The sequence below is a fragment of the Vespula pensylvanica genome, chromosome 20 (genome assembly GCF_014466175.1).
Source record: "Vespula pensylvanica isolate Volc-1 chromosome 20, ASM1446617v1, whole genome shotgun sequence".
Taxonomy (NCBI): domain Eukaryota; kingdom Metazoa; phylum Arthropoda; class Insecta; order Hymenoptera; family Vespidae; genus Vespula; species Vespula pensylvanica.
In genome coordinates this window covers 2606708-2614207 of record NC_057704.1, presented here as the reverse complement: position 1 = coordinate 2614207, position 7500 = coordinate 2606708, and the positions used below count along the sequence as shown (strand labels likewise).

The 7500-nt window shown below is 29.0% G+C and overlaps 1 protein-coding gene and 1 long non-coding RNA gene across 9 annotated transcripts in view; one reads left to right on the top strand and one right to left on the bottom strand.

Moving 5' to 3' along the window:
- Nucleotides 1–7500, top strand: part of LOC122635991 (fasciclin-1) — a 310273-nt gene that overhangs the window by 165650 nt on the left and 137123 nt on the right. The gene's annotated exons all lie outside the window — the stretch shown is intronic.
- LOC122635998 lies at nucleotides 2233–2855 on the bottom strand. Its single transcript, XR_006328833.1, has 3 exons — nucleotides 2775–2855; nucleotides 2503–2614; nucleotides 2233–2390 (listed from the first exon to the last, which is right to left on the bottom strand). It is a non-coding gene; the product is annotated as an uncharacterized LOC122635998 (long non-coding RNA).

The window sequence follows — 7500 nt, the reverse complement described above, 5'->3', positions numbered from 1 at the left end:
ACTGCTCACTGTAGCGCATTTAACTCGGCATACGAGTCACAAATTTATTTCATTTTTATTAAAAAAAAAAAAAAAAAGAAAAAAAAATAGAGAGAGGGGAAGGGGAATGAAAAAAAAAAAAACAATTTTTTTTTTTTATTTCGAACGTAACACGTAATCGAAGTTCGTATCAATCGATTTATGCATCTCTATCCTTCGGCATTTTTATCGGATTCGAGAAAATGTTTCTCGAACATGTTTCTTTCATCGAATTTGGTGACCCCTTTTTTTTTCTCTCTCCTTTGTTTCTTTTTTTATTACTATAAACAAGATTTTTCATATGCAACGAGAAATGTTTGTAAATACGATCTTATTGATTCTTTTAATTTTATATTCGTATGTATCTATCTATGTATGTATGTATGTATGTATGTGAAATAGATTACGTAGCAAATTCATTTTTTATTGCGTTGTAATTTTTCTAATCGGAGAAACAATTTTCTCGAACGATGACTTTCTTCTTCTTTTTCTTTTCTTTTTTTCCCTCTCTCTCTCTCTCTCTCTTCTAGTTTAATTCAATCTTGTTTTTCTTAATTATTATTATTATTATTATTATTATTATTATTATTATTATTATTATTTTTTTGTTATCGACTTTAACCGTTCTTAGTAACACATAGAGAAGAATATATAGAATAATAAATAAATGAATTTCAAGTATTATAACGAAAGAAAAAATGTATTTTGTTTTTTATTTTCTTCTTTTTTTTTTTTATATATATATATGTTTTTTTGTTTTTTGCAACTGAAGGATTTTATTAAAATTGCTAGGTCATATATAATACACTTCTCTTAATTTGTATTCTTTTTCTTTCTTCCTTTTATTTTTTCTTTTGAACTGTCTTAAAATAAATCAATCAAATCTAAAGTAGATCACGTTGAGGAGAAATGATCATAGGATAATTTTTCTTTTTATTTATACGAGCAATTATTTTTAATAACATTTTAAAAACAATTCATATATATATATATATATACATCTTCTTTTCGAAAAGAAGATTTCATTATTTCAATGCGTTTAAAAAAGGGTTTATATTTAACGAATGATTATTCGTAACTAATCGTAGCATTCTAACGAGCACGTACTTAATCGTAATCCAAGTAATCATGCTTTGTGACATTGCCACTCGAATCTTTGTTGCAAGAGAATTAAATCGGATATAGGAGAAAGAGAGAGAGAGAGAGAGAGAAACAGAGAGAGAGAGAGAGAGAGAGAGAGAGAGAGAGAGAGAGAGAGAGAGAGAGAGAGAGAGAGACGAAATTAGGCGATGCTGCGACCATTAGTCGAATGAATGAAAAGAATTTTTTTTTTTTCTTTCTCTTTCTCTCTCTTCCTCATTTCTCTTTTCAAGGAGACCCCCCAACAACGTAAATTACCACCATCACAAGGAGAACACAGTGCCCTATGACCCCCATGGACTCTCTCTCTTTTTCTCTCTGACTCACTTCGCGGATGAAAGAAATTAGCTCTGGTAAATCGTTCGTTTAAAAGGTCTCAACAATGACATACGTTTCAAGCTGACATTTCCTATTACTAGTTTATTATTCTATGATGATGAACGATTTGTAGAAATTTATTTATTTATTTATTTATTTATTTATTTATTTATTTTTCCTCGGAGAAGAAAGAAAAATTATATGTCAATTGATCAGCCAAGAGATAACGTAGAAATGTTTATTCGGATAAATAAAGTATTTATTAGTGTTATTAAATGTATCCGAAATTTCATTATTAATTATATATAATATAAGTAAATTAGTATAGTAGTATTATTTTTGTCATACCAGTGTTTCTTTTTTTGATTTTGATTTTTATTGAAATGAACGATTCGTTCATATTTATGTAGTTAATACTTAAAAAAAACAAGACGATGTTACAGCATTGGTTTGACCCTTTTTTAAAGGATGACGAAAATTCTATTAAAAAATGACTACAATCGTTTATTTATTATTATTATTATTATTATTATTATTATTATTATTATTATCATCATCATCATCATCTATTGATCAATCGAATATTTTAAAGGGATCAATACTAATTTTGTTCTCCTCGCAAAAAATTCGATTTGTCTTCCAACGAAATACGATATTCTCAAAACGTTTGAATCAAATAACAGCTGATTTTAAGCGCATCCTAAATACATACATACATACATACATACATACATACATATGTAGAGAAATGTAATCATTGTCTTTCGATAGAGGAAAAAATATGTGATGTTGACGATCCTGGAAGTAACTGATTCAAAAATAAACAAAAAAAAAAGAAAAAAAGGGTATCCAAGGGCTGAGATAATGGATGTGGGAGAGATAAGTCCACCTTCTTATTCCGTGCTTTTACCAAACTACGAGCACGAAAAAGAAGATGAAGATGAAGATGAAGAAGAAGAAGAAGAAGAAGAAGAAGAAGAAGAAGAAGAAGAAGAAGAAGAAGAAGAAGAAGAAGAAGATATTTACTTGGTGCGGACGTTGAGGATTGCATGGGGTCCCAGATAGTGTGAGTCAAGCGGGTTAAGCGAAAATCCCAGTACTTTGGATTATCTCAATCTTTATGACGTTCTACTTCATTCTGAAATCCTCGAAGCGACGTAATATAAGATATACAGGGTAAATAAATGATCGCTGTCGCGTGAAAAGAAGAAGAAGAAAAAAAAATAAAACAAAAAGAAAAAAGAGAAACAAAAAAAAAAAAAAAGAAGAACAAAGAAGGTTTTTATATTCACTCTCACCTTTTTAAACAGAAATATTTTTTACGAATTTAATCCACCTTCTTCCTTCCATGAAAATGTAAACGTCTTCGTTGGTAATTCCTTTTTCCTACGAAATAAATATACGTATGTGTATGTTTGTGTGTGAAAAATGTGTGTGTGTGTGTGTGTTTTTTTTTTCGTTCTATCTTCATGTTTTTTTTTTTTTTTTTTCTTGAGATAAAGAAATATTTGACTGAGTTTACTAAACATTTTGATTTTCGTAATCGGCGATCATTATTTTTATTTTTAATGATAATTTGATAGAAAAAGAAAAAGAAAAAGGAAAAGAAATATATATACAGCTACGTCGATATTTAAATCGACGCTATTATAATAATGAAAAGATACAATAAAAATGAACAGGATCCGTAATAGTAAGCAGAGAATATATTTGACAATCTTTTAAAATAATATTACAGCAGATATTTTCATTATACGTCGGTTTAATAATAAAATGATCGAACATTTTCTGACTATCGTCTGCCAGAAATGAAATAAACTTTTTAATCCATTATCAAACTTAATATTTTCTTAATTACAATAATACAATAATTAATAAAAATTATTGTTGTGACAACCTTTAGCTTTCATTACTTCTGATAAGCTTTTAATAAAGCATACTTAATATATAGATGTATATCTGGCGATATCTCACTTCATGAATTTTTTTTTAGAGCAATTATTTATTTTGATTTAGAGTACCCCATCTTTAAAGATACTATTATATATTATATATATAATGATATATATATAAAAAACAATATACTATTACATATATATATATATATATATATATAAAGAAAAAAAAAAAAAAAGAGAAAATTTTCACAAACGAATCGTCACGTCGTTAACGTCGAAAAGTTTAATAAACGTTATTAACGACGTTTCGTATACGTATTGTTTTCACGGCTGTCTTTAGTAGTTATACCGATCCGACGTGACCAGCAGCAAAGCCAGGAACATTTTCTCTTGTATCGAACTGAACGGAATAAGAAAATGGCGGACAAACGAAGAGACGAAGAGAAGAACGAACGGACGAACAGACAAACGGAACAAAATAAAGAAAGAAAGAAAGAAAGAAAGAAAGAGAAAGAGAGAATGCCAAGAGTATTTCTGATTTACGAGGCGAGAGAGATGCAATAAAAGCCTTCTACGAGAGATAAATCGATAGCCATGGAAAAGGCGATAAGTCGTTTTGACGGGTCGTCGACCTTCATTGACGACTCTCACGTTTTCGAAAACTTCCAATTTTCTTTTGAACCTAGTGTACACCTAAGAAGAAGGTATATCCTAGAGGAAGCTATCTAGTGTAGCTAGCTAACAACCTAACCTGAACTAACGTATCTATCTACCCTTATAACACGTCTCGCTGAAGAGAAAGCTATTGTTTCGACGTTAGATCGAGGATATTTCTATTATTGACGATGGTAAGAGAATTCAGCAGCAGAAAAGAGAGCTATGCTCTGTGTCTAGTTTCTTTTTTTTCTTTCTCTCTCTCTCTCTCTCTCTCTCTCTCTCTCTCTTTTTTTTCTTTGTCTGTCTCTCGCCGTTGAAAGAATAATAGCGAGGCATCGAACCAAGAGGATAAGACGAAAAGAACCGTACAATTACCGGCAATTCGTTCTAATTGTTCTCATTAGAAACGGCATGACCGATCCGTTTCTTCTTCCGTGCAACGTACATACCAATTTAACTTCGATCTATTTTCTCTTCTGTTAACGACGTTTAAATAATCATAAATACGTACAGATAATACACTTTAATATCTTGCAATACTCTATCTATTCCATTTTTATTGATCTCGAATTATTATAAATTATTCGATTATGATATCAACAATCGGCGTAGAATTCATCGAAAGCTTTTGATTCAAATTAGAAATTGTAGGATCGATTATATCTTAGTTTCTTATCGATCGATATATCTCGGTTCAATCTCGATCTATTTTCTTTTCTGTTAACTACTATCGCGTGAGTTTAAATCACATATATGTAGAAATAGTATACGTTAGTATCGTGCAGTACTTTGTCTATTCCAGTTTTATTGATCTTCGAATTATTATAAATTCTTCGATTGATTTGTGGTATCAACAATCGACGTATAATTCATCGAAAGCTTTTGATATTCTATCTTTGATGGATAATCGGTTCAAATTAGAAATTGCAGGATCGATTCGTTTCTAATCTACTTCGATCGAATCTCGATCTATTTTTCTCTATTTTCAACTATGTCATGTCATTTTAAATCCATACACGCACGCACTCATACACACTGAGAAATACGTACGTAGTACACGTTTATTTCTTCATAGATTTCGAATTATGAAAAATTCTTAATAGATATAATATGAACAAAATGACAGAAAAATTGTTGGAAACTATTCGGTATTCCATCGTAAAGTATAATTTATCTAATTAGAACTACATCACCGATCCGTTTTTCACGGACTGATTCAATTTTAATTTAGTTTCTATTCTCTACTGATATCACGTAACTGTCACATATATACGCGAACACAAACACGCGTATAAATGTCTATCTTTAATTATGAAAAATCAAAAAAGGAGAACAAAAAAGTTAGTCTACTTATAGATTTCGAATCTTGATAAGTTCATTAGATGATACATTATATATATATATATATATATATAATATATAAAAAATATAATATAACAAATGAAAAATAAAATATATATAATAAAATACAACAAAAAAATATATATATATACGAATTGAAAATTAATAGAAAAAAGAAAAAGATAATATTTCCTTATAAAATAAATCACATATATTAATTTATCCATAAGAAAATTCGAATTCTCCTAGCAATACTCAATAATTCTCTCTCACTTTTTCTTCATATAACTTATCATATATCTCATAAATAGCTTCACGTTCAGAAGCATAGAAACCTTACCGATCGATAACTCGTTAATTCGTCAAGCTTCCTTTCGGCTATCATCTTTATCATTAAGAATAAAAAAAGAATAAAAAGAAGAGAGAAAAGAAGGAAAATAGTAGAGAGATAGAGAAAGAAAGAGAAATCGAATACGAATGATAAACGAGTCGAATCGATTTAGAAACCACGACTATGACTATGATTATGATTATGACTACGACTACGACGATGATGATGAGGACGAAGACAAGGACGAGTCTGTCTACCTGTTTGAAAAAAAAAAAAAAAAAAAAAAAAAAAAAGTAAAAGAACCACGAGTGGTGTATTACCTGAGGGTAAATAGCTATCTGAATGCAGACTACTCGTTGCAAGGGATTCTCATTTGTATTCCTCGCTTTTTAATCCGGTAGCCAGGTATTACCTACTAGCATACTCTACTATATCTACCTATCTAGTATCAAACACGTAGCTACTTTGAAAGCTTCGGGCTTCGTTCGTTCGTTCGTCCGTCCGTTCTTCTTCTTTTTCTTTTCCCTTTTTTTTTTTTTCGGTCCCTGTTACCAATATTATTTTTTTGTTTCTTGTTTTTTTTTTTTTTTTTCTTTCGTCGTCAGTTCGCAAACCGTCCTTTATATTTTTCTTCTTCTTCTTATGCCTTTAATTTTTTTCGTTTCTTTTCTTTTTTATTTATTTTTTTTTTTTTTTTTTTTGATGGTAAATTTTAAAACGCATGGCACGGATATACAGGACGTTTCAGAAGTAAATCGATGTATTTTAACGACACGTTCCATCCTTTGTGATATCGAGAAAAGGAAAAGAAGAGTCAACTGGAAAACGTTTACTATTCTGTTATTCCTAAATGTTTCTTTTCTTTTTTTTTTTTTTTTTTTTTTTTTTCTTGTAAAGTTTCGTCGAATAAGATGAAGGGTCGCCGGTAAAAGAACGATTTCGAAATCAAAAATTAAAAAGAACGACGAGATTTTTGTATGAACATTTTATTCTTTTTTTCTTCTCGTTTTCTTTCTTTTTTTTTTCTTTTTTTTTTCTTTTTTGTTAATTTTTATAAGGATTAGAGAGAGAATATGTTTTCTACGTTTGATCATCTACTTACGAAACACGACTTGTATTCCTATACATTTATAAAAGTAAATACTTGTATATAGAAATACAATAGTTCGCTTAAATTTATTTATTATTTTTCTATTAATTAATTCCGACGTATCAGATAATCAAAATAAGTGAAAGGAAATTTCTTAGGAAAGTCGAAATCTAGGTTATTATTAATATAAGTATATATATAATTAATAATTAATAAACTATCTTTATGAACTAATTAATATATTATACAAACTATAATATATATGATTAGATGATTAGAAATTGTATCGATCTCCCGATTGACAATCGTTCGAAATTAGAAACGATTTTCGAATATATTCCATTTAATTCTATCTACATATACATACAATATATATATATATATATATATATATATATATATATATATATATATATTATCGATTATCCATCAAGGAAAATGAATAACGATGAATCTTCGTTAATAATTAACGTTAAACGATTATTCTGTATGATTAATTAACCTATAGATACTTTTATTCAGTAGGATTAAAGCCAAGAAAATTAAATGCTCCTCTCGAATGAGGTCTCAACTCTTCGTCGAAAGCAATGAAATATTTTTGGATAATTTCGTAGAAACACTTATTATCAATGGAGGAACGAATAAGCAAAGAAAGAGAGAAAGAGAAACAGAGAGAGAGAGAGAGAGAGAGAGAGAGAGAGAGAGAG